The sequence below is a fragment of the Dreissena polymorpha genome, chromosome 3 (assembly GCF_020536995.1).
Source record: "Dreissena polymorpha isolate Duluth1 chromosome 3, UMN_Dpol_1.0, whole genome shotgun sequence".
Classification (NCBI taxonomy): Eukaryota; Metazoa; Mollusca; class Bivalvia; order Myida; family Dreissenidae; genus Dreissena; species Dreissena polymorpha.
The window spans coordinates 27635604-27660840 of record NC_068357.1 but is presented as its reverse complement, the minus strand read 5'-3'; the positions used below and the strand labels follow the sequence as shown (position 1 = coordinate 27660840).

Genomic DNA, 25237 nt, shown 5'->3' with positions numbered 1-25237 from the left:
CACGTAAAGCAGATTGACTATCGACATAGATATTGAAAGATACATATACTGATCAGAATTGGTAATTCTAATTTTCGACAAGTGATTTCGAACACTGCGAATTTCACCAGATTGAGTCATAAATATTGCTTCTGCAGTGGTAAAAGTTTTTTCCGTATATTTCGCCTGGTGATTCCAACACGGCCACGATAAAGTCGACATAAACATTTGACAATCTTTCATCAAGATTAACTTTGTGTCATGTGACCTTGTGACCTAAATTTCGACGAACCTGACCCAGATTCGAACTTGGATTATATTCTGTAAAGTGAAACATTCTGCCAAAGCTTCATCAAGAATGGAGTCATCCATGTGTTGGTACAATATATTTCTATGAGTTGGAAGAACGTGACCCATTTTCAAATTCTGTACAGATTCTGCCAACTTACACATTTTGATTAAGTTTTCATTACGATTAAGTGATCAATGTGCGTTATACAAGGCTTTTTATCAGATGTATCCTAAAACAGTATCCAGATTAAGTTTGCAAATCCAGATTATTTGCAAACTTATTTTTTTTATTTATTGAACAATTGTTATGAAATTTTGCATATTTGTAGGGGGCATTGAGTACATACATATAATTGAAAAAAAAGAGTAAAAATGTTTTTGGAAAGTAGAGTTATTTGATGATAAAGTTGCCATCCCCCGTTGGATCCCAACGGGGTTTTGGCTCCCCCGTTAAGAATTGCAATTTTCCAACGGGAGATTTTTCCAGACGGGAGAATTTTACCTATATTTTACAAAAAATGTAATTTAAATATTATGCTTTGTTTTCTGTTTCAATGTTTACAAATACACATGTTTAAGTTATAATTGTAAGAAATATGTACTTTAATAAGAAAATAAAGTGTTTGTAGATTTTCTTCCCCCGTGGGGTTTTGACGGGGGATCCCGTGAAACTCCCATATCCATTAAACTCCAACGGGGTTTTCACGGGGGACCCCGGCAAACTCCCATTTAAATTAAACCCCAATGGGAGTTTGACGGGGGATCCCCGTCTAACTCCAATTTATAAAGAACTCCAATGGGAGTTTGACCAGAGAAGGGAGGGGGGATCAGACTTCAATAAACAGTTTATACCCATTGCAATATATTCTATTGTATAAAGAGTAAAAGACACCAAACTTTATTAAATAATTGATGTTTTCTTTTTAAGGTGTCAAAATCAATTTATAATTTTTGAATTTTCTTAACTCGGTACGTTACGTTGAATAAAATGTCTTTTTGAAAGAGATTAGACCCACATATTGCTATTTCTGGAAAGATGAATTTAAAACGTTCCATAATTTTGAAAGACTGTATAAATAATAAAGTGACTTATCTCGAAAATATATTACATTTACCTTTTGATAATCCAAACGTTGCTTTTATCCATTTTTGTGATGATAAATACAATCCAGAAAGACAATAACATTGGAAACATACTTATTGTCATTCGGAATTGTATTATTGTGTTGTTTATTCCCGTTTAACAGTTTTTGAAGTTTTTTGCTCGAAATTTTGGGTCCGTCTATAATGCGTATATGACTCATTTTCGCGAATATGAACGAAACGAGCGAATATGATCGAATATTTGCAATATTGATGCTTTTTCTGCAATGTTTTTATCAACAAATTACAGTTTAATGTAAAATATAATTAAGACTGTTAACATAAATAGATCAATTCTCTAGCCATTATCATGTTTCGAACTCTAAAGTCATGTTCGCGAATATGAACATTGTTTTTAGGCTACACACAACCAACAATAACCACGACGACTCCACAATACAAGGTTTACAGTCAACTCGTACCTTAGTCAACTCGCACGGTAGTCAACTCGCACGTTGTTTGGTCAACTCGCACGGAAGTCAACTCGTACCTAAAAGTCAACTCGCACGGTAGTGAAACTATTGATGTGTTGATGGGTTCTGAATGAGTTATTTATGCATAAACACAAATGAGAAATACTTTCAGAGTTTAGTTCAATACTTTTTATTGCAATATTTTCACAAAATAACACATTTTTTTTAACAAATTGTGTTTACACCAGGTTACATTATCGGCACATTATAACAGACAGTAAAAGTACTTTTTAAAATATATTTTTTAAACTATTATTTTTATTAAAATATTTGAAACACACATTGTCAAAGCTTTATCATGTACACAAGTAGACATTCATCTATATACTTTTATTTTAATATTTATTTCAATATTTACATACAGTATCAAAGCTGTACAATATGTACACAAGTAGACATACATCTATATACTTTTATTTTAATATTTATTTCAATATTTACACACATTATCAAAGATTTACAATATGTACACTAATATTGTAATTTAATGAATAGGACATAAAGACTGATAGAACTATGAATTATTAAGAATTTAATATTTGTCATAAAACTATTAATGAAGATCCCGTTACCTATGGAAAACTTATTGCGCACACAATTATAAGTAAAAAACGTATAACAATAATGTTAACGTGAGTACAAATACGTATAGCTTAGTATCATATAAACCGAGTATATATGATTATCATACCTACATGTATTGAAACATTTTTGTACGCAAAGATTATTAATTTTACAATAATAATCAGTCATAATACAATTTTACAGAATCAAATGTGTATTTAATTAATAATTTAATAAAATTGCCCAGCATTATTAAAATTTGAACATGAGTTACAGTTCTACATTAATTAATTAAATATTAAATTGTAAAGCATGACAAATTAAAATATTTATTTAAGTATTCCATACTACAGCCTTATTTCTAGGCAACCCCTATCAGTAATAGCCTTATCTACCCCTCGATTATCAGTACCCTCATCAGCTCTGAATGACTGACAGATTAGCTGTTTATTGTAATTTTAGGGGTGGGAAATAGGATATGGTGTTTTCAGGTATTGTTACTTTCTTGACTGATTAGGTGACATATGGTTTATTATTACAATTCCAAATTAACAATTAAAGTGATATTATGGGCATGTTTCACTGTTGAATTGAGCTGAACATAATTAACAGGTCAAAAGAGTTAGTTTAAATGTGGTTACTGACGAATTATCTGCAACTCATCTTGCTGCCAGTTGTTTATAAAAAGTATATATTATAATCGATATTTTACATGACTCACCCAGTCCTCTAATCCGAAATGATCCGTAAAACAAAATAGTGTATTTGTGTCGTATGAACGAATCTGCACTAAAACTAGATTTAGATTCACTTCGTAAATCGAATCTTGTATGTCGTCAGTTGTCAAAACGAAACTACGGTTGATATTCAAATGCATTATTTTTCTCTTTCCGGGATATTGTTGTAGTATGTTGATGCTGCATTAACAAATATAAGTGTATATGAAGTGAAAACACCAAAAATAAACAACGGTTGCGATACACTACATAGACATATACGCTCTTTAGTCGTACCGAGCACATATCAGTGAAAGGGGGAAAAATTACATATCTTTAGGGTATGGGTAACCTATGGTCTTTAAAAATCGATTAGGAATTTATAAAAGGTATTTCTTGTGTTAGGTTTAAGAAAGAATGTCTCAAAATATTGTAAAAAAAAAACATTGAAACTAGCGACAGCTCCCTTGCAAGGATATTTTGGATCTCCAAAAAGGAGGTTTTTGCGAAGGTCAATATTTCACGCTGCAGAAACAGAACAGAACTTTAAAGGTAAATTGTGAAAAATCTAAAGACTTGTAGGTAAATAAGCACAGCACATGGTTGAAATTAATGAGTAATGTAGCCAAAACTAGAATTGCATTCTGTTTGAATGTACTTTGCATGCCATGAAATGGGTAAAATTTCTCAATTTTTCATTAAAAAGTAGGTGGGTGGGGGAAAGGGTGTCAGACAATTCACCCCCAAGACAATTCATCCCCTGGACAATTCACTCCAGAATTTGATTTCCTTGGACAATACACCCCCAAGACAATTCACTGCCATATTTTTTATATGATATTGCATTGTCATTTGCTTTTGTCATATTTAAAAATAAGTTGTGAACAGATGTTTGGGGTTATAATTTTGACTTTGTAGCACAATTTTGATGTGAAGATAATAAATGTAGTATGTAAATGAAAGATGAAATAGTGTTTTTTGTCAAATGCAATCCAACCAATGTTATTTTCCTATAAACTGTGTTACAACATATAAAATTGAAACAAATTAAGTATTTTGTATTTATAATATTTGTGCATTGGATTTAAATAACAGTCTGCGAAATAAGCGCACGCCCGTTGGCCTGGGCGTGTAAATTATAGCTCGGGCCTATTAAAATTGCCATATTGTACGCCCGTCGGGCCAGTAGAAATTCCGTGTATCAATATTGTTTCATTTTTAAGTGTGATAAAAGTCATTATTTTGTGAGTACTTCGCGAAGATTTCCGACAGAACTTCGTTCAACTTCGCCTAAAATACGAGATTTAAACGCGTTCCGATTGGTCCATACATTCAACGGTCATTTTCGAGTCGTAACACAGGCCACGTGGTGAACAATTTAGACTGGTTATTTACTAGTGGCACACGTCATGCTGATGTGTTTTTCTGCTGAAGTAAACTTATCGACGTACGCGGCTTGCATTTCCCGAATAAACATCGTTTTACTTTGTAACCTTGTTTGTGTGTTTATTTCCAAAGTTGTAAGTCCCTACGCGCATAAGGCTGCATAATGCTTAAATACGTAGCTGGAGTGAAGCCTGGCAAGAAACTGCCCACTTCTGATCGTAAGTCAACAAATGACTATGAAAAATCACGGAAACGTGAATTTCAAGAAAAGTGGTAAAAAATCAGTGATGAAGGAGAAGCTACTTCTGTAAGACAGAGTTTAATAAGCTACGCTTAAAAACACAGCATAAGAAAAAAGTCAACATGTATGATAAAAGTATGCCATCTATGCCTTCACTTGTCAAGTAAACTTCTGGAAAATAACTATCAGGTTGCTTGTTTTACAGGATATGGTTTCTGACTAAGAGGATCTCCAGGATTGCAGTGATGATTAGATGAACGAAGAAGTTGTTTATCACATGTTAAATACTTATAATTAATAAAGGACATAATTACATTGACTTGTTATATTGTGTTGCAATTGTTTTTGCAATAGGCTTTACAGTTAACATACCCTGGATACAATTTTACTTTTAATAGATTAACTGCTATTGAAAGATGAAACCCTTTATCAGGGTGTATATTTTAACAAATTTACTTTGGGCTAGTAATTTTGCTGCTGGGCTACTTGTCTTTACCATTCCAGTAGCCCGAATGGCTAGTGGATAAAATGAACTATCGTGAAGACTGAAATAATATTATTAGGTTAACTGCTATTTTATTATTTGAGAACTTTGTCAAATATTGAAGTTGATTAATTAGTTTCATTTAATTCTTAGAATTTTACATTATGACAATTACTTATTATTCATGTTAGATGGGATAATTAATTTAATAAAATATTATGGTTTAATTGATAAGAAAACCTTAATTAAAGAAAGGAAATTTAATCTGGTTGGAAGCGTGCTATTAATGGGTATTACAATCAAGCAACAACAACAACAACAACATAACCTTTATTAAGCTCAAATCACAAATATAGTGACACATGAGTATACAGTGACAATGCATCTTTTACAAAGAGTTATTAACAATTGTGACATGGTGTTAAACTTTACATAGAAAATAGAAAAGAGAAAGAGAAGTGGAGATGAAAAAAGATATGAGACATACATTTGAATTGAGTGGGGGAATGATGATGTTGACCTGAGAAATAAACATTTTTTATTCCTTTGGCCTGAATAACCTGTTTGTTTACATGGATTACTGATGCAGACTATAGTTATGGTTTTTTCCATTCGGTTCTATTTAAAACCCGGTGAATTTGATTGGTTAATTTATTTTTGTCTGCAGCGCTTCGCTGATCTGTGTGTAAACCCTGGAATTAGGTCAGAAATGTGCGTATTGTTTGTGTTTTCACTGTTTCCTCTGTAGAATAATCGTGGAGAGTGTTTCATTTATAGATCGCATATTAACTAAACTTTCAAAAGTGACGTATAGATTTACATTTTGTAGACCGAAATTGTCTGTTAATGTAATTCTACTTGGGATTAATTGGTGTGTTTAAATTAAGTAATGATCAAATGTGAAGTGACCCATTCACGTGACATTGACCGATGTTGTGTCAGGCCAGATTAACCATGCCCATGTTTGTCCTGTGTCAGTGACCATGTGATTCGTAAGTAAAGGACTTTATGTTATTGTTTCAGCAAGTAGCTTTATATAATCATGTACTAAATTGTGTCGATTTGACCTGCAGTAGTGAGATTGCATGACAAAAAGTACTTTACTGTACATGTATTTGTGAAGTTGTGTAAGTTTACACATGGCACATGAAATCAATGGTGAAAGGCATGGATGGGTGATGGAGAGGGGGGATGAGTAGAAGTGCTGCAATAAGTAATAAGTGTCAAGTGTCATTGATTAAAAAACATATTCCAGCAAGGTTAACAATAAGCTTGAGATACAAACATACATGTACATTGCATATAATTTGGCTAGTGCAAGGTTTAAAATATAAATCACAATTTGCTAACAACATTTATGAGTAAATCAGTAATTTCAAATTTGTGACATTGATATTTGTTGCCAGATTGAAAAAACATGCGTAAAAATATTTTAAACATGCGTAGTGAATGAAGTTAGGTATTCAACATGAACTATGATGTAGTAATACCAATATGTAAGATGATTAATTCATCTTATAAAATATTAATTGATTGATTGAGACGAAATGCAAAAAGTACTGCATTAGACATGATTTTGTTCTCTATATAAATAAATTTATCAACGTGTTAGCGTTTAAAGTAATATTTTTTGTGGATATGAATTAGTCTTATGAGGTTTAATTGTTGAAATACATAAAAGATAACAAACATAATTTAACATATACACCAAGTTAAACTTATCAGCGGGTTAATGTTTGAAATAATACTTTTATGAATTTACATAATTTTTTTAAATCCTTTAAGGACCTTGTTGTCAACAATTCTTTAAATTTTAGCGTATTTGTTCTACAGTAGTAGTATTTTTTATAAACTTCCTTCTATGTTCATTAAAAAAGGGACATATAAGCATGTAGTGAAATTCATCCGCCACATCTCTGCATGTACAATGAGGGCATGTTCTCTCATTTATGTCTTGATTGGTCCATCTACCTGTCTCATCTTGGGAAAAAGTGATTACCAGTTCTAAGTTTAATAAATAAAGATGATTCATATTTAGTTAGTGTGATTAAATATTTCTCTAATTCAATCTTATCCTTAAATATTGAATAGTTTAAGCCTTTTGTTGAGTTTTGAAGTGAGGTATGCCAGGTTTGCTGGTATTGATTAAGTAATATGCCCTTTATAGTGTACTTTATATTTTTATTTTGGATTTGATCTTGATTTAGCCATATGTAATTTCTGCCAGTTTGTGTGAAGATATTTTTTACATAATTTATCCATTTAGATTCAAAGTTAGGAAGGTTTAACATGTATTTATATATGAGATATGCTAATTTATCCGGTTTCCCAGTTATTAATCTATTCCAGTATGCAATCATTCTGCATTTTATAGTGAGATCTATGGGGTATCTTCCGAATTCTGCGTATATCATATAAAGTGGGGAGCTTTTTCTTAGATTGAAAATTTTTCTCAGAAATTCATTGTGTATTTTCTCTAGTAAATCAATGCTTTCATAGCCCCAAACCTCTGCTGAATATGTTAATATTGGCAGGATAGTGTTATCAAAAAGTTTTAATATCAGATATATTGGTAAATTAAGGTTATTAATTCTTGAATAGAGTAGGTGCATTGCTTTCCTTGCTTGTTGTGCAAGATGTTTCTTTGCAGTTAGGAAGCTACCAGATTTTGCTAAAAAAACACCTAGATATTTGTATGAGTTAACAATTTCTAGAGACGTGTTGTCTATTTTAAAAGAGAAGTTTCTATTTTGCCTTGATCCGAAAATAATTACTTTTGTTTTATCCTTATTTATATTTAACTTCCATGTTTTACAGTAATCAGCAAAGTCATTCAGACAGTTTTGTAGTGTTTGGGCATTTTCAGCAATTAAGACTGTGTCGTCTGCATATAATAGTACAATTATTTTGAGAAAAGTAGCAATATTGTTTTCTGGATTTGTAAGTTCTATACCATGGTGGCCTTTAGATTCTTAGTAATTCCCAAGGTCATTTAGGAAAAGGGAAAAGAGGATGGGCGATAAATTTTCTCCCTGACGCACGCCGCAGTTACATGAGAAAAATGGGGAGTTTTGAGTTCCATTAGAGTTACATGATGGTACATGATAAGCATTCACACACCTGACAAGGCTTTATCAAAGTGTCAACACAGATAAACAAAGACTTCAGTTACACACATTGACAAATAATTATGTTGGGCTGGGCAATTCTAAGACCTGGTATTGTATTAAAAAATTCCATTGTTGTTCACCTGATATTTTGATTATTATTTTTATTTAACTGCCTATAAACAAAAGTGTTTCATTAAAAAAATTATTATTTTTATTCTTATTATCCATTAAGTTGTTGGATTTTCTCTCATTGAAGGATTAGTGATAGAAGTTGTGTTTTGTAATGTTGTGTATTGAAACATATTTTAGTCTGCAATTATCAGTATTCATTTCAAAGCCAGTATCAAATTCACACCATTTTATGTTATAATTTTTTAAAATGCTACTTATACACGAATACCTCATGATTTATTAAATCTACTATAATACCACTAGTATGCTCCTCTTAAAAATGTTTTGAAATGTAATGTACTTTTTACAAAAATTGTACTCAATTCAAGTCCACTTCAATCATACAGTATGTTAACTCATTCCATACTACAGCCTTATCTCTAAGCAACCCCAATCAGTAATAGCCTTATCTACCATTAGATAATCAGTACCCTCATCAGCTCTAAATGCCTGACAGATTATCTGTTTATTGATACCTTTATGGGTGTGAAAAAGGTTGTTTTTTAGGTGTTGTTACTTTGTTGACTGATTATGTGACAAATATTTTATTATTATATTTCCCATTTAAAAATAAATATAGTAATTTTATAAAAATTTCGAAATCTTGCATAACTTATCAAATAAAACAATTAGATTATTTCCAAATAATGTATCCAATACCATTATTATTTATTCATACACTTTTTACAAATATAAACTGTTTTAATGAATAAAATCAATCTTAAATAAAACATAAACACATAATAAATTATTAATGACATAAAAACAATAATAAGATATTGTTAATAAAACACCGTATTATGTGAATTGGGAATAAGACATCAATTTGGGATTAAATTGTGTTTTATCAAAAGTGCATAATATGCAGTTTTATATGTTGCATTTATCTAGTTTTACAAATTATAATTAAAACATATACTTGCATATATAATAGCATCATTTAAATTGATTTTACTTCAAAACTTGATTTTTTATTAATTTAAACAAAAAATCCTCATGAAATGAAACTGTGTCCATGCCGCGCATGGACACGGTTTCAAAATACACTTTAAATGAAACAAATTCAATCACTGTTAATGAAAAAGTCATGGAAAATTTCTTATTAAGCTTAAATTATAGATAATGTATTACAAAAATATATGTAGATCATGAAATGAATAGTTTTGTTTGAGAAAATCACCAAAATGATGTCCATTCCCAGTTTGATGTCTTATTCCCAATTCACATAATACAGTGTTATAATAAGATATTGTTAATAACAAAAACAAACATCAATAGATAAAAAGCACAGTTATGTTTCAATTGCAAGTAATTTTATGAAAAAAAGAAAGAAATTCTGAGAACATCTTAATATGCTTTTATTAGAACTTCATAAAAATAAAAAAGAATACAAATAACTATCCTTAGAAAACAGATATTTGTAATTACTAAATCCTAAACAAACAGCAAAAGATCCAAAAAAATTGTCTAGGGAGCAGGGGTGAATTGTCTAGGGGGTGAATTGTCTCCTCGGGGTGAATTGTCTTGGGGGTGAATTGTCTCGCTTCCGGGGGGAAGATCAAGGGCAATAGTTTCACAAGTGAAGAAGCTGGCCTTGTCTTTGGTTTTATTTTCAATGCATGTTGCCTTAGCGCTATGTTATGACACTGACACAAATAGGCGTTCTTGTGTCACTTTCTGTTTTGATGAAATGGATTTGACTGTTTGCTGCCTTTCGGAACTTGAAATTTGGGCAAAAATATATCCCCTTCCCCCTTAACCCTTTGCATGCTGGGAAATTTGTCGTCTGCTAAAATGTCGTCTGCTGAATTTCTAAAATTAGCATTTTCTTTGATTTTTTTCAAAGAATACTATCAGAATAGCAAACAGTTTGGATCCTGATGAGACACCACGTTTTGCATAGGCCTTTAAAATTCGGTTCCCGCACTGAAAGGGTTAATGAATGTTATCCACTTTTAAATTGATTTTTTGTTGTTGGTATTGAATTAATTAATTAATTGAACAATGATGAAATTATTCACATACTTAAGTGCAATTCAGTGTCGTTACAGTACTGTAGATTTCGTCTGTGTGGTTAATCAAGTGTATCTACTGTAGATTATTTTAAATTTATTGAACATCATTTTTCACACCTGAGGATGTTTACGTCTGCTGCATCTTTTAGGCTTGAAAGCCACAGGTTGTGAACAAATGTCTGCATGTGTGCATATATTTTATTTCTTAGTTCCTTCCTCACCTTAATAATTACATGACAGTGTGTGATGATGAATATGTATTATCATGTTTATGACAATGTGTTGACCTGGTGCTCCTGCAGTTAAGACTCAAAATGTGGGAAGAATTTTCAATATTAAGAGCTTAATTCTATGCATTAATCTCTGACTCATTGAAAAACATATTTTAAAGTTGACATGGTCATGTGCCATGTGGATCAACCAGAGTACCTAATTTAAGCTCCACCTATATTGTATTGTCACCACCGAAACAATTTACATGGACCCTGGTCCCAGAATGGAAATCGAATACTGGTTGCTGGTGTGACTGCACCAAATTGGCCTTTATTATCAGGCGATCAATTACTTGAAAATGAAAATCTACGGTGGAAACTTTTTCGCAGTATAATTATTATCAATATTTATTATTGTTACAGTTACATGTAAGTTGTGTCAATACCATCAGTGAATTCGTAGAAATATGGGATATTACGTAACCAAATGCATTGATGGTGTGTACATCACAATTTCAGCAAGAAAAGATTTTTCAGATACCAAATAGACAATTTTATGTGTTAAGTTTCTTTTTGATAAATTAATGCAGTTGTTTTTTACTAACAATATAATATCACCACTATTGAATGCCCATAATCTATGAGCTGTTAGTTTGTTAGTTTCCATTTTTATTTAATGTCATTTATTAATATAAAAAATCCAAATAGTGCCTTATGCCCTCTTAAATACATGCATCCAGTCTTATCTTATTTTGTCACCTTAGACCCCTAGAGAGCACAGTCACCCACGGTTTATTAGATTACAATCAGTAACACAGTAACTGATAAGCTGAAGGACACACTCCACACAAATATCTTATTATCTCCAGGTCAAACAATCTTGAGATTTGAGGTTTTTTTATTAATTTTAAATGAATACGAAATAAGTTGTTTTTTTATTGAGGAAAACAAGTATTATAATAATTGTTTTAAACAATGTGTTGGCATGGTAAATCTATCAGTTGTATTTGATTTAATTATTGAGAACAATGGGCTAATGAATCTGCAGATTAATTTCACAAAGACAATATTATCAGTTTTAAATACATAGTTTTATTTGTTTGTAATATTACTGGCAATCTTCTTAGTTTTTTACTACAAATCCTTACTTTTTGTTTATCCCTTTACCCCTTAGATACTAAGTAGTATTTTGACGCATTTGTAGTCACTTAGAAAGTTATATTTAATTCAAGACCTTTCTTACTAGATCCAAGTTTTAAAGGCTTCATTTCCAATCCTTAGATACTGATGAGCAGCAAACAGCATAAAACCTGAACAGCCTGCGTTTTATTCACAGGCTGTTCTGAAGTTATACTGTTTGCACATAGCCACTTCCACTTTGCTTTTGTGTGGGAAAGGGTTAAACAAGTGTTATATTTTTATGCTGCCCGAAATAAAATTTTGGCGGAGCATATAGTGGCCAGTTTGTCCTTCCTTCCTTCCTTCCTTACTTCTTTCCGTCACACTTTTGTTACGGTTTCTCATAGCGCCTTCAACACTTTACCGATCTCTTTCATATTTGGCATGTAGGTACCTTGCATGGACCTCTACCTTTTGATGAGGTTTGAGGTCACTGGGTTCAAGGTCAAGGTCACCGAGGCTAATAATAGATTTTCTGTCACGCTTTTGTTACAGTTTCTCATAGGGCCTTCACTACTTTACGGATCTCTTTCATATTTGGCATGTCTAAGGTACCTTGCATGGACCTCTACCTTTTGATGTGGTTTGAGGTCACTGGGTTCAAGGTCAAGGTCACAGAGGCCTAATAATAGATTTTCTGTCACGCTTTTGTTACAGTTTCTTATAGGGCCTTCACTACTTTACTGATCTCTTTCATATTTGGCATGTAGGTACCTTGCATGGACCTTTACCTTTTGATGAGGTTTGAGGTCACTGGGTTCAAGGTCAAGGTCACCGAGGCTAATAATAGATTTTCCGTCATGCTTTTGTTACAGTTTCTCATAGGGCCATCCCCCTTAACTACTTTACCGATCTCTTTCATATTTGGCATGTAGGTACCTTGCATGGACCTCTACCTTTTGATGAGTTTTTAGGTCACTGGGGTAAATGTCAAGGTCACCGAGGCTAATTATATATTTTTCCGTCACACTTTTGTTACAGTTTTTCATAGCGCCTTCAATATTTTACTGATTACATATTAGGTACATATATAGACCTACCTTTTGATGACGCTTGATGTAATTTGGGGTCAAGGTCACCGAGGCTAATAATAGATTTTAGGTGGTTATTAACATAGATTGACAAAGCGCATCATCGGGGAGCATCCATCGTTTTCAACGATACTTGTTGTTAGGAGTTTACTAAGGTGTTATAATGCTTGGGTCAAAAATGATTGAAAAAGTACCAAACAAATATTTGTGCAAATGGGGTGTCACTGGGCCAATTGTTGTACTGCTCATTTGACACTTTACAGTAAAACTTGTTGTTCAATGTCATAAGTTGGCAGTCATTTAGTCCAGCCCAAAAAAGGGACCTTTTACACATTTCAATATTCAGACTCATAATTTAAGATTCAATGTGACAGACTTTCAATTGATTTAAGGGCTTCTAAATGCTCACACCTCACATCAAAGATGATAAATAGTCTCTGGAAAAAACACAATGGGATTTCAATCAGGCAACATTCATTTTAATTTATTCCCAGCATTTCATAAGCACTTTTTAGATTGATCATTAAATTGTTCATCATAATCCATAAATAAACATTTAAAATGTATTTACAATTTCTTTTGAACATTCTGAGAATCTCCAAATGCTTTGTGACACTATTTCCAATATTCTATCAGAAATTGTGTTTTTGTTTTGTCTCTTTTTAATTCACCCTAGGGTGTGATGAAGATACAAAAAAGTATGTCAAGGGAAGCTCTGATTTTCTCATTAATTATTTCAAGATAAAAGAGTTGTACATTTCATGCAAATTAAATATGCTTCAAAACATGAAGGGTATTGCACATGCTTGATAATAGTTTCTTTGTGTCTCAATCACTGAAGCACAAGCTGCTATCTACTGTTGTGCAAATCTCAAATTTTAAATCTAACTTTCATTTTTACCTGAAGTATTTAGTACAAATACCATTTCATAATTATTTGATGAGTTGATAAAACTTTTTACCTGAGGAATGGGGTTATATTTTCAATAAGTTGCCAGTAGCAGACATGGGGTAATCATAATTGTTAATCTGTTATCATCATGATTATTAATTGATTACTTTTTTCATTAATCATGGATTGATCATTAATTATAGCTTTTGTTTTACTTAAATAATAATTTTATAGATTACCACTACAAGAGGTCATTACTCATTATTATTTTATGATTATGATTACTTTTGACCAAAAAGCAGATTCAATTTCAATTCATGAAGACAAATGACACATTAACAACATCAGATACTTGCCAACTTATCATGTAGTTAATTACTCAAGTGGTGTAGATCTCTGATAGCTCTCGGTCCAAGGGGTATTTCAAGGGATTAAGTCTGAACAATAGTTCTTATTTGGAACTTGCCTACAACTGGTTTTTCGGCTAATTTACATGAGTTACAAATAAAATTGACCTAGATCCACGGGAATGCGTATTGTTATTCCCCCTACAGGTGAAAATGGAGGGGACTTATGGTTTTTGCTCTGTCTGTCAGTCAGTCAGTCACACTTTTCTGGATCCTGTGATAACTTTAAAAGTTCTTCATATTTTTTCATGAAACTTGAAATTATGGATAGATGGCAATATGGAGATTATGCACGTCATTTCATTTTGTTCCTACGTCAAGAATTCTGGTTGCTATGGCAACAAATAGATTAGAAATATTGCTGAAAATAGTGGATCCTGCGATAATTTTAAAAGTTCTACATATTTTTTCATGAAACTTGAAACATGGATAGAAGGCAACATGGAGATTATGCATGTCAATTCATTGTGTTCCAATGTCAATAATTCTGATTGGTATGGCAACAAATAGACTAGAAATATTGCTGAAAATGGTGGAGTTTCATCGGTATTGGACTTATATTGCTTGGAAATAGTCTTGTTCAAACTAAGCAAGTACGGTACCAGAATATTCATGTGACACTAGGGTCATAATGGTAAAAAGTTTATTGTACCTAACGATTAGTGGAGTTTGGAATACAGTCTATTGCATTGATGATCTGCATTTATGCAAAAAATAAGTGTTGGAGCTTAATTAGGTGTGGGAACAGTTAATTAATCAATCAAATAATTGATTTCATGAGAATTTTAGTGAACCATGTTAACCCATGTATACAAGTTACATTTTGAAAAAGCAATTCATGCAACTTCTGCACCAGTGGAGAGACTCTGGCATTTTCTTTCCTTTCTGATAGAAGTTGAATGAGTGACCGCACTTTTCAAATGCCCATGAACATCAAATGCAATAATCGTGCAGTACTATGCATCTTTCTTTTTTGTGCAAGTTAATAGGATAAGAATTAAGGGTGTCACGGTACTGTGTGGGACGGTATATGGTAATAGTCTCCTCTCAGTACAGTGCATGATACGCCTTCGAGTGCGTATGGTACGGTACAGCATTTTTCATATGCGCCAACGCGCCAAGTAAACTTTTAATGTTTGGATGTTGTAACAATACGCGGCAAGAAAGATTCCATTGGCGCAATCAATAAAATATGTGGCACAGTAATTGGATCAATGTTAACGGAAATTCTCCCAATATCATCTCATATCACACTTTTAAATGACAAATTTTGTAATCATGAATTTAAAATAAAATTACATTTTTTACAAATTAAAGAAATGAATGTATGTAGAGGTCTTTAAATAAAATTGAAAAAATGGTTTAAAATGGTTTGTATGTTGTTTCCATCTGACAATACGTATCCCGGTACATATTGTATCGTACACACTGTACCGCGATATGTATAGTAATGAAGGGGAGCGTATCGTGACACCCGTAATAAGAATAGGATTTTTTTTTATAGATGAACAGTGGTTGATAAAGGGTCTAGAAGCCCAAATATTATTAAATGCATGAATTAATACATCTGTAATCAATTTGATCACTATGGTTGAGATTACCAATTAATAATATATCAATGAAAAAAAACATTAATCATGTTAAAAAATAAGTTAAAATCATTAATTTCATTGATTTTTTTTCGTGTAATTGACCACATGTCTGCCCAGTTGCAACTGAAAGTAACATTCTTTTGTGACATAGACATTTTGCTTCACCTCATTATAAGAGCTATCACACTGCAGTTTATAAATTAACTGATAAGATAAGCTATTGGGGGACATCACCGACCCCAGTAGACAGATTATCTCCAGAGCCAATTAAATATGCAGGTTTTGTTTTTTGCTATAATTAGCACATGCTTAACAGTTACATGTATATGTTTCAATTGTACTTTCTCGTGGAAGCTGTCTAAGCCAGCTTTTCACCTTACCTGACCTTTGTAAGACAGACTGTCCAATAAAATTTCCTGCGGCTAGACACAAATAAAGACACTTCATTTATTTCATTGGCTGATTTGAGCGATATATATATATGGTATGTCAATAAAAGATTCTTATTGTGTTTTCAACAATATCATGAAAATATTATTTTTGATTATTTCACCATATTGACGTTGCCAAATGTGTGGGGAATGCTTGCAAAAAATAATAATATTATAATATATTATACATTTTGGGAAGTAATTTAAGTATTTCTTTGCATCAATAGAAAATAACATAAAATAATGACCACTTAAACATTAAAATTATTGTAATCCGAACAAGATGTAGCCCCCCCCTCCCTAGCAATTGCTGTGAGGGGTAACAAACACCTAGACATTAAACCCGGGGGGGGGGGTGGGGGGGGGGGTGTTCCGCTGAGACTTGCGAAATGTGACCCATTTTTATACTGGAACTCTGATAAAGTAGACCCATTTTGATACAAGATTTTTTTTTAAAGCATACCCATTTGTATACGACAACATTGAGAATGTGGACCCATTTCAATACAAGAAGTTTTATAAAACTGGACCCATTTAAATACTAGAATTTGATAAAGTGGACACATTTCATACTTGAATTTTAATTTCTGTCATATCAATACAGTATACTTATTGAATTTGCTATTATATCTTTCCCGCTACTGAAATTTACTTTTTGATACCCATTTATATGGTGTGCGGTAAAAATGCCATAGGTAAAAATGCCAGAGGTAAAAATGCCAGCGTTAAAAATGCCAGAGGTAAATTGGTAAAATGCCACAGGTAAAAATGCCATAGGTAAAAATGCCAGACGTTATATAGTAAAACAGATTTTTGAGCAATATTTTTTTAAGGATATTGAGTATTGTACGGAAACATTTTTTTTTTAATTGAACATGTTGTTAATGGTTGGGAATTTGTGTTTCTTTGATGAATCGGTCATTAAAGAAAACTTGTTAAATTCATTGTAAAAGGATATCGAGTATTGTACGGATACATTTTTTTAATTAAACATGTTGTTTGAGAATAATGTGTCAGTAATACATGTTATTTTATATTGTATTCTAAAGATTCACATGCTTTTTTTAAGAAATGAAAGATTCAAATGTGTCTTATTCATATTGTTTCTGTGTTTTAAATGTGTCTTATTTATATGTGACTACGTGCTTATTTTTTGAAGAAATGAAAGATTCATATGTGTCATATTTGTATTTTATCCATGTCTTAAATGTGTCTTATTTAAGACTACATGCTATACCGCCAGTGCGATGCAATAGATCTTATTTCTTAATCTCCACTTTCACACTTAGCGCTGTCTTTAATAAGGCTACCTCTATTTCAAGGACAGATTACTGAAAACTAAATAAAAAGTACAACGGTGATGTTGATCCATGTTGATGTTGATTCTAGCTAGATCATATTTAAGTAAATAATATTAGTTCGGAATTATACAATTGCGTATGCTATGTTTAGAATATATAGACATTTATTAACATTTATTAACTGTACTGATATCCACATCAAATAATGATTTTACCTGTATTATTTGCCATTGAACGCGTATTTAAAATAATAATGGTAGATAAAACGGACGCTTGCAATAATTGTCATTAACTTTTTCAAACGGTATAAATATAAGACAATGGTAGAGCGTTTACTATTTATTGAAGTTTTTTTAAGGTACACAACAATTTAGCAATAAATGAAATCAGTTATTTTGGCAGTAAATCCAATTTTTCCAGTACAGTAGCCAGGTGCCTGTGTATTGAGCTAATAAGATAGTGATCAACACAGCAGGTTGCTAATACACAGTGTAGACTTCCCCTGACTTTGATTCGAGCACAATAAATCCCAAAATTATAAAATTAACAGAACAGAACAGCGAGTTTATTTGCGACATAAGCATATACAGCTAAACATCAAACTACCATAATAATAAATACACAATACACATGCATCAAAATAACACCAAAAATATGTTTATGCATTTTGTACAAATATACGACTTGTGAGAATGTATGATGTAAGAGAAAGCTCTTTCTGTTTTAACAAAGTTAAGTGAATTTTTAAAATCCACAATTGATAAAGAAAAAAATACAGTTAGATGTTATGTACAAAATTTTAGTTGTGGGGGGAAAATTTACTCTCTTAAAAATCTTTATATTATCTGCTCTAAGTTTAAATGCTGTAATTAGCAAGACGTATCAATACATGCCTCATTTAATAATCAATCTATAATATATTATGCATTTATATATAAGCAAATTTCTGATTTCAATAGTTTTATGGTTTCCCATATTTATGCCCCCTTCAAAGAAGAGGGGGTAGATTTTTTGTACATGTCGGTCAGTCCGTCCGTCCACCGAATGGTGATGTATATCATTTGATGTATATCAAAGTTATAATGGCAGACACAGTATGGTGCCAGATAAGAGATTAGCCCTCCCCAATTAAATCAACTTTTTATAATAATTTAAACATTTATAATTTGACTTCATTCTCATTCACAATCTTACTTTGTGTAAATTAGTATAAATAATGGTTTGTTTATTTTGTGTAGTTAAAATCATCGAAGAATGTGCTTAATTAAAAAAGTGCTTCAGTTTTATAAGTTAAGGAAAGTTTTAATAAATTGATCATTTAATATATGATTTAATTTATAAATTTAGTTTTGAAACAAGAGTCATTTAATAATTAAGATAAGAATTTAATTAATAATTTAATTTTAATCCATTGATCAAGGAATATTAAATCTAAGAATTTAATTTAAAACAGGTGCTTGTTGATCAATTTATAATACAGGAAGATAATTTAATAAGGTGTCTTAGCTCAGGTAATATTAAATACCACACAATACCTGGAAATAAGACAGCATTTTGTCTTATTACCAGTTATTGTGTGGTGTAAATGGTGGATTGGTTGTTTATTGTCTTTCTGTGTTCATTTGCTGAAATATGACAATGAATTTATAAAAATGAAGCTCATTCTATTACAAGAAAAGGAATTTTGTATAATGGAAGAGTTTTTAAGTTACAATATTCATGTAACACACATAAATCCTATTTTAACGGTAACTGGCCGTCAACTGCAGTAGTCTGTTATATCTAATGGAGAAATTGCCATTATTACATTATGCAGTAACAAGTCAACTAAACAGCCTGAATGTTGTTGGGTTAAAATGGTTAAAATGCTGATAGAAAGAAAAAGAATTCACATATGAAACATTATAAATTGCATGCTTATGTGCCTTCTTTATAAATTCCATGAGGCCTTTATATTTTATGCCCCCGGTAGGGTGGCATATAGCAGTTGAACTGTCAGTATGTCAGTCTGTCCGTCTGTCCGAAAAAAAAATTAACGTTGGCCATAACTTTTGCAATATTGAAGATAGCAACTTGATATTTGGCATGCATGTGTATCTCATGAATCCGCACATTTTGAGTGGTGGAAGTTCAAGGTCAAGGTCATTCTTCGAGGTCAAAGGTCAAATTGCGGCGCAGTAGGGGGCATTGTGTTTCTGATGAACACATCTCTTGTTTTATCTAAATTTAGAATAGCATATAATACATTTCATATTATTTGGTGTTCATCTGATATGCTCATTTGTATTTTCAGTTTGGCCATGCCCAGGAGGGAGTGACTGAGTTATGGGGTGCAGAAGAAGCACAAGCCATCTCGACATGATGAATCATCCCCAACAGCGCTTGAGGATGGTTTCCTGCTCAATGAGGATGAATCCATAACTGAGAACTGAGGATGATACTTCTCTCAACACTGCATTGTATGAAGACAAAGCAACTCAGTGTGGTTAGTCATCGTCAACAACAGAACCAGACTAAGCTGACGTTGGAGACTGTCAAGTTGAGATCACTGTGCCTATCAGGGTTGAGTGTTACATACTGAACGAAGTGATCCAAAGCAATTTATTGTCAATACGCACGCTAGAGACCTGGACATTCGCTTTTTTACATTCAGATCAAAGCATGGCAAAACATATTTAAGGATGAAAGTATGTGTTAATGAAGCAGGACACACTACTGAACATGTTCATGGTTAGGAAGTTGCCCAGAACCATTTTTTGTGGGAACAAATTTCTAGTGATTATCTTTTTGCCCTTTAGCTCACCTGAGCACAATGTGCTAATGGTGAGCTTTTTTGATCGCCTTTTGGCAGTCGTGGAGTGCGTGTTGTGTGGCGTCAACATTTGCCTTGTAAACAATCTTGAGGCCACATTAATTGTCCAAACTTCATGAAATTTGGTCAGAACATTTTTCCAAATGAAATCTTGGACAAGTTAAAAAATTGTTCCGGTTTATTGTCCGTCATCATGAAACTTGGTCAGAAGATTTGTCAAAATGATATCTTGGGCAAGTTCAAAAATGGTTCCGGTTGGTTCAAAAACATGGGCACCAGGGGGTGGGGCATTTTTCCTTATATGTCTATATATAGCTATAGAAAAACCTGGTATCCGGACAATTGCTCCTACAGACAATCGCTCCTACGCTAAATTTGACAGGGCGGACGGTCGCTCCTACGATGTTTTGACAGGGCGGACAGTCGCTCCTATGATGTTTTGACAGGGCGGACAGTCGCTCCTACGATGTTTTGACAGGGCGGACAGTCGCTCCTACATTATTTTGCCAACCCGGACAATCGCTCCTACATTATTTTGTCAACCCGGACAGTCGCTCCTACATTATTTTGACTCCACGGCAAAATGTAGTGTACGCCGATCAAAGGCTAACACCTATGATTAACCTACAATTAAAATTGCCAACTTGTGTCGAAAAATGCGAAATAAGCCAGATATTTAAATTTGAAATCGAAAATGTCTGTACATTTGAATTCGCCGGCATGTTGCATTTCATGAATTTTGTATTCAATGTATAATTGTACTTGTCTATTTTGTGTTATTGTAACATATACATATAACATTTTATCAATATATTACAATTCAACACATACAAAAATCGTTCAGTATTTTAATAATCATAGAAATGCCGATTAAGAAATTGTTCAGTGTCATATCAATCAATGGGTCAAATGTGAAAACAATGACCTAGCCAATTGTTTACTAACCTTAATTCACTTTAAAGGGATCTTTTGACGGTTTGGTAAATTGACAAAATTGAGAAAAGTTGTTTCAGATTCGCAAATTTTTGGTTTAGTTATGATATTTGTGAGGAAACAGTATTACTGAACATTTGCCATGGTCTAATATAGTCATTATATGCATCTTTTGACGATTTAAAAACCTAAAAATTATTAAGCGTTGCAAGGCGAAGCGATTGAATAATTTGGAAAGTTCTAGTGATGTCGTTTAAATTTGTGAAACTACGATGATATAAGGTATAAAATACGCATCTTATGTATCCTTGGCAGGATAGCTCAGTTGGCTAATGCGTTTTTACTTAGAGTCCTGCTGCGGGCTACTTTTGTTTTCCTTTTTTAAATTTTATTTTTGATTTTTTACTGGAGCTTTTAAAATTTAATGTTTACATTTATCAATATAAAGCATTTAATGACAAACTTCAAAACATGCCAAAATCTGTGAAAAGGCCCCTTTAATGTGACGCCATTCTGTAATCTTTATGCACGGTTTGCACATCATAGGTGTCAAAGTGGTCATTATCAATTGATACTACCATTTTTGTTATAGCAATTATTGATTTAATGCGGTTTTTATGTTTATTCCATTCGCAAAATGGCACTTATTCCAATAAATGTAATATCGGAACGAATGTCCCCGATAAGAATAATGTAGGAACCATTGTCCAAAGTGCCCTTATAACTACCTTATATTTACAGAATCGACAAACTGTAACATAGTTTGTCAGTAAGTAAATTAATTAATTAAAATCAAATTGATCGGCTCATGTTAAATTGGCTTTCTGTTAACAGGTTGGCAATTTTAATTGTTGGTTAATTAAAGGTGTAAGCCTTTGATCAGCGAATAATATGTTTTGCCGTGGAGTCAAAAATAATGTAGGAGCGATTGTCCGGGTTGACAAAATAATGTAGGAGTAATTGTCCGGGTTGGCAAAATAATGTAGGAGCGACTGTCCGCCCTGTCAAAACATCGTAGGAGCGACTTTCCGCCCTGTCAAAACATCTTAGGAGCGACTGTCCGCCCTGTCAAAACATCGTAGGAGCGACTGTCCGCCTTTTCAAATTTAGCGTAGGAGCGATTGTCCGTAGGAGCGATTGTCCGGGATTCGAAAAACCTTTTTAACACTCTATAGAGTGTCCCAATGATATCATGAAAAACATGGCCACCAAGGGGCGGGTTTTTTTTCCTTACATGACTATGGTAAAAACATGTTAACACTCTCAGTCGCATTTATAGTCCAATCTCCATGATGAAAAATTCTTATGTGATTATGAATTTTCTGCCCCATACGATAATGGCTCTTATGCTTACATGTTTGTTGCCTGCATCTCTGCAGAATATTAGCTGTTTTCTCCCGATATGTTATTAATTTTGTAATATCAACAACTTGCTTAATACGTGTAATAAATTGCTTATTTTTTTATGCCAGGTGTATTGATATGTGTTTATGAATGATGAAGTTTTGATGAAATATCATTAAATTGTAAAAACTATGTTCATGCATTCTTTTATTGCACAGACTAAAATTGTTACTACAGAGGTTTACTTAGAGACTGTATCACATACATGGTTGCATAAGCTCCTCTGTAGAAGCCGGAACACATTTCATTTAGTTTATCATTATGTACATAAGGGGGCTTACTTTTAACGTTTTGATTGTGCTTTTTAACAACACATGGAATCCATATGTTCTTTTCATTAACTTTTTGCATTCTGGGCACTCATACACAACGGACTGATTAATGTCCTCAACAAATTCACTATCACAATGTTCATCCTCGTCATCCCATGACACAAAATCCGCCTAAGACATGTTGAAGAAAAACAGAAAAGTCACTTAATAACTTGATCGATATGCTAAATATCGGAGAATGGCACAGTATACAGGTCTGAAGATTTCTATACATATACTCTAGGTTGTAATGTTATTTATTATTGGTAAAATTGTGCATTGAATTGAGCGGTAATTTAAGAGAGCAAAGAACACAAACAGCAGATTAGAGCAGACCAAGAACAGATTCTCTCCATAAGAAGAAAAACTTGTTCAGAGCTTTATTCAAATTATACTACAGGTAAATGGCATTCGGATTATTCAAATTTGAAAAATGCAATTAAAATGAAAAACAAAAACCTAATTAAAACAACCTATTATTAGTTGTTTGTCGTAAGATTCTTATCGCTCCTTTATCTCATTACAAAGGCCATCTTTATATACCGGTAAGCATTTTTTTTTTTCAAACTGGAGCCAGATAAAATCGCTTAATAAAACAATGCGGCATGTGATTTATTTTAATTGACACATTACCGTTGAGTGATAATACGGCATACATTCTCATTTTAATAATACATAACATATTTGTTTCAAATCGCAAAAACTGGAATGCGAAAGCGAGTTTTAGAAATGTTGATAAGCGTGTTTACTACCGTTGCAACCGTCAAACAGTTGCGCGTTTAAACCTATCTCGCCAAAACCACTGGATGCGCGAGAGTTTGCCGATATTTGGCAAGCTGCCTATCTCTGTTATCTATGTCTCTGATAAAACTAATTACTGCTGTGTTTTTTTTTTCATCCTTTCCATTTGTCTCTTTTATATGTCTGTCAAATACAGGGCATATTAAGGCTCGATTGGTCATTGTCGGCTCGGGTACTACTTACATGTACCCCGGGTACTCTTAAGTATACTTACATGTACCCCGGGTACGGTAAATATACTAAAACGTACGCGGGAAATTTAAAGCTGAATCGGTCGTTGTCGGCTATTTTTATGTCCCCCACTATAGTAGTGGGTGACATATTGTTTTTGCCCTGTCTATTGGTCTGTCTGTTGGTCTGTCTGTTAGCGCCAACTTAAACATTTTGCAATAACTTTTGCTATATTGAAGATAGCAACTTCATATTTGGCATGCTTGTGTATCTCATGAAGCTGCACATTTTGAGTGGTGAAAGGTCAAGGTCATCCTTTAAGGTCAGAGGTCAAATATATGTGGCCAAAATCGCTCATTTTATGAATACTTTTGCATTATTGAAGATAGCAACTTGATATTTGGCATGCATGTGTATCTCATGGAGCTGCACATTTTGAGTGGTGAAAGGTCAAGGTCATCCTTCAAGGTCAGAGGTCAAATATGAGGCCCAAATCGCTTATTTTATAAATACTTTTGCAATATTGAAGATAGCAATTTGATATTTGGCATGCATGTGTATCTCATGGAGCTGCACATTTTGAGTGGTGAAAGGTCAAGGTCATCCTTCAAGGTCTGAGGTCAAATATATGTGGCCCAAATCGCTTATTTTATGAATACTTTTGCAATATTGAAGATAGCAACTTGATATTTGGCATGCATGTGTATCTCATGGAGCTTCACATTTTGAGTGGTGAAAGGTCAAGGTCATCCTTCACAAGGTCAAGGTCATCCTTCAAGGTCAAACGTCATATAGGGGGACATTGTGTTTCACGAAGATAGCAAATTGATATTTGGCATGCATGTGTATCTCATGGAGCTGCACATTTTGAGTGGTGAAAGGTCAAGGTCATCCTTCAAGGTCAAACGTCATATAGGGGGACATTGTGTTTCACAAACACATCTTGTTTTTAATTAAATATATTCACATTTATGTCAATTTTCTGTAAAATGGCCTCTATATTATCGAAACTCATACTCACAAAGCATGTTGAGGCAGTTTTTTTTAAATAGAAGTTTGTTTAAGATAATCGGTGGCGCGTTTTACGACATAGGATTTTAGGCGGGAATACAACTCGAGTACAGTCTAATATCGACCGGGTACGATTTAGTATACTTACCGTACCCGGGGTACATGTAAGTATACTT

At 32.9% G+C, this 25237-nt stretch overlaps 2 long non-coding RNA genes across 2 annotated transcripts; both read left to right on the top strand.

The window, feature by feature from the left end:
• Positions 1-2351: 2351 nt before the first annotated feature.
• LOC127873413 (uncharacterized) lies at positions 2352-22899 on the top strand. Its single transcript, XR_008046136.1, has 2 exons — positions 2352-3718; positions 19912-22899. It is a non-coding gene; the product is annotated as an uncharacterized LOC127873413 (long non-coding RNA).
• A 1356-nt stretch (positions 22900-24255) lies between these two features.
• On the top strand, positions 24256-25003 carry LOC127873414 (uncharacterized). Its single transcript, XR_008046137.1, has 3 exons — positions 24256-24525; positions 24670-24795; positions 24938-25003. It is a non-coding gene; the product is annotated as an uncharacterized LOC127873414 (long non-coding RNA).
• The last annotated feature ends 234 nt before the right edge of the window (positions 25004-25237 follow it).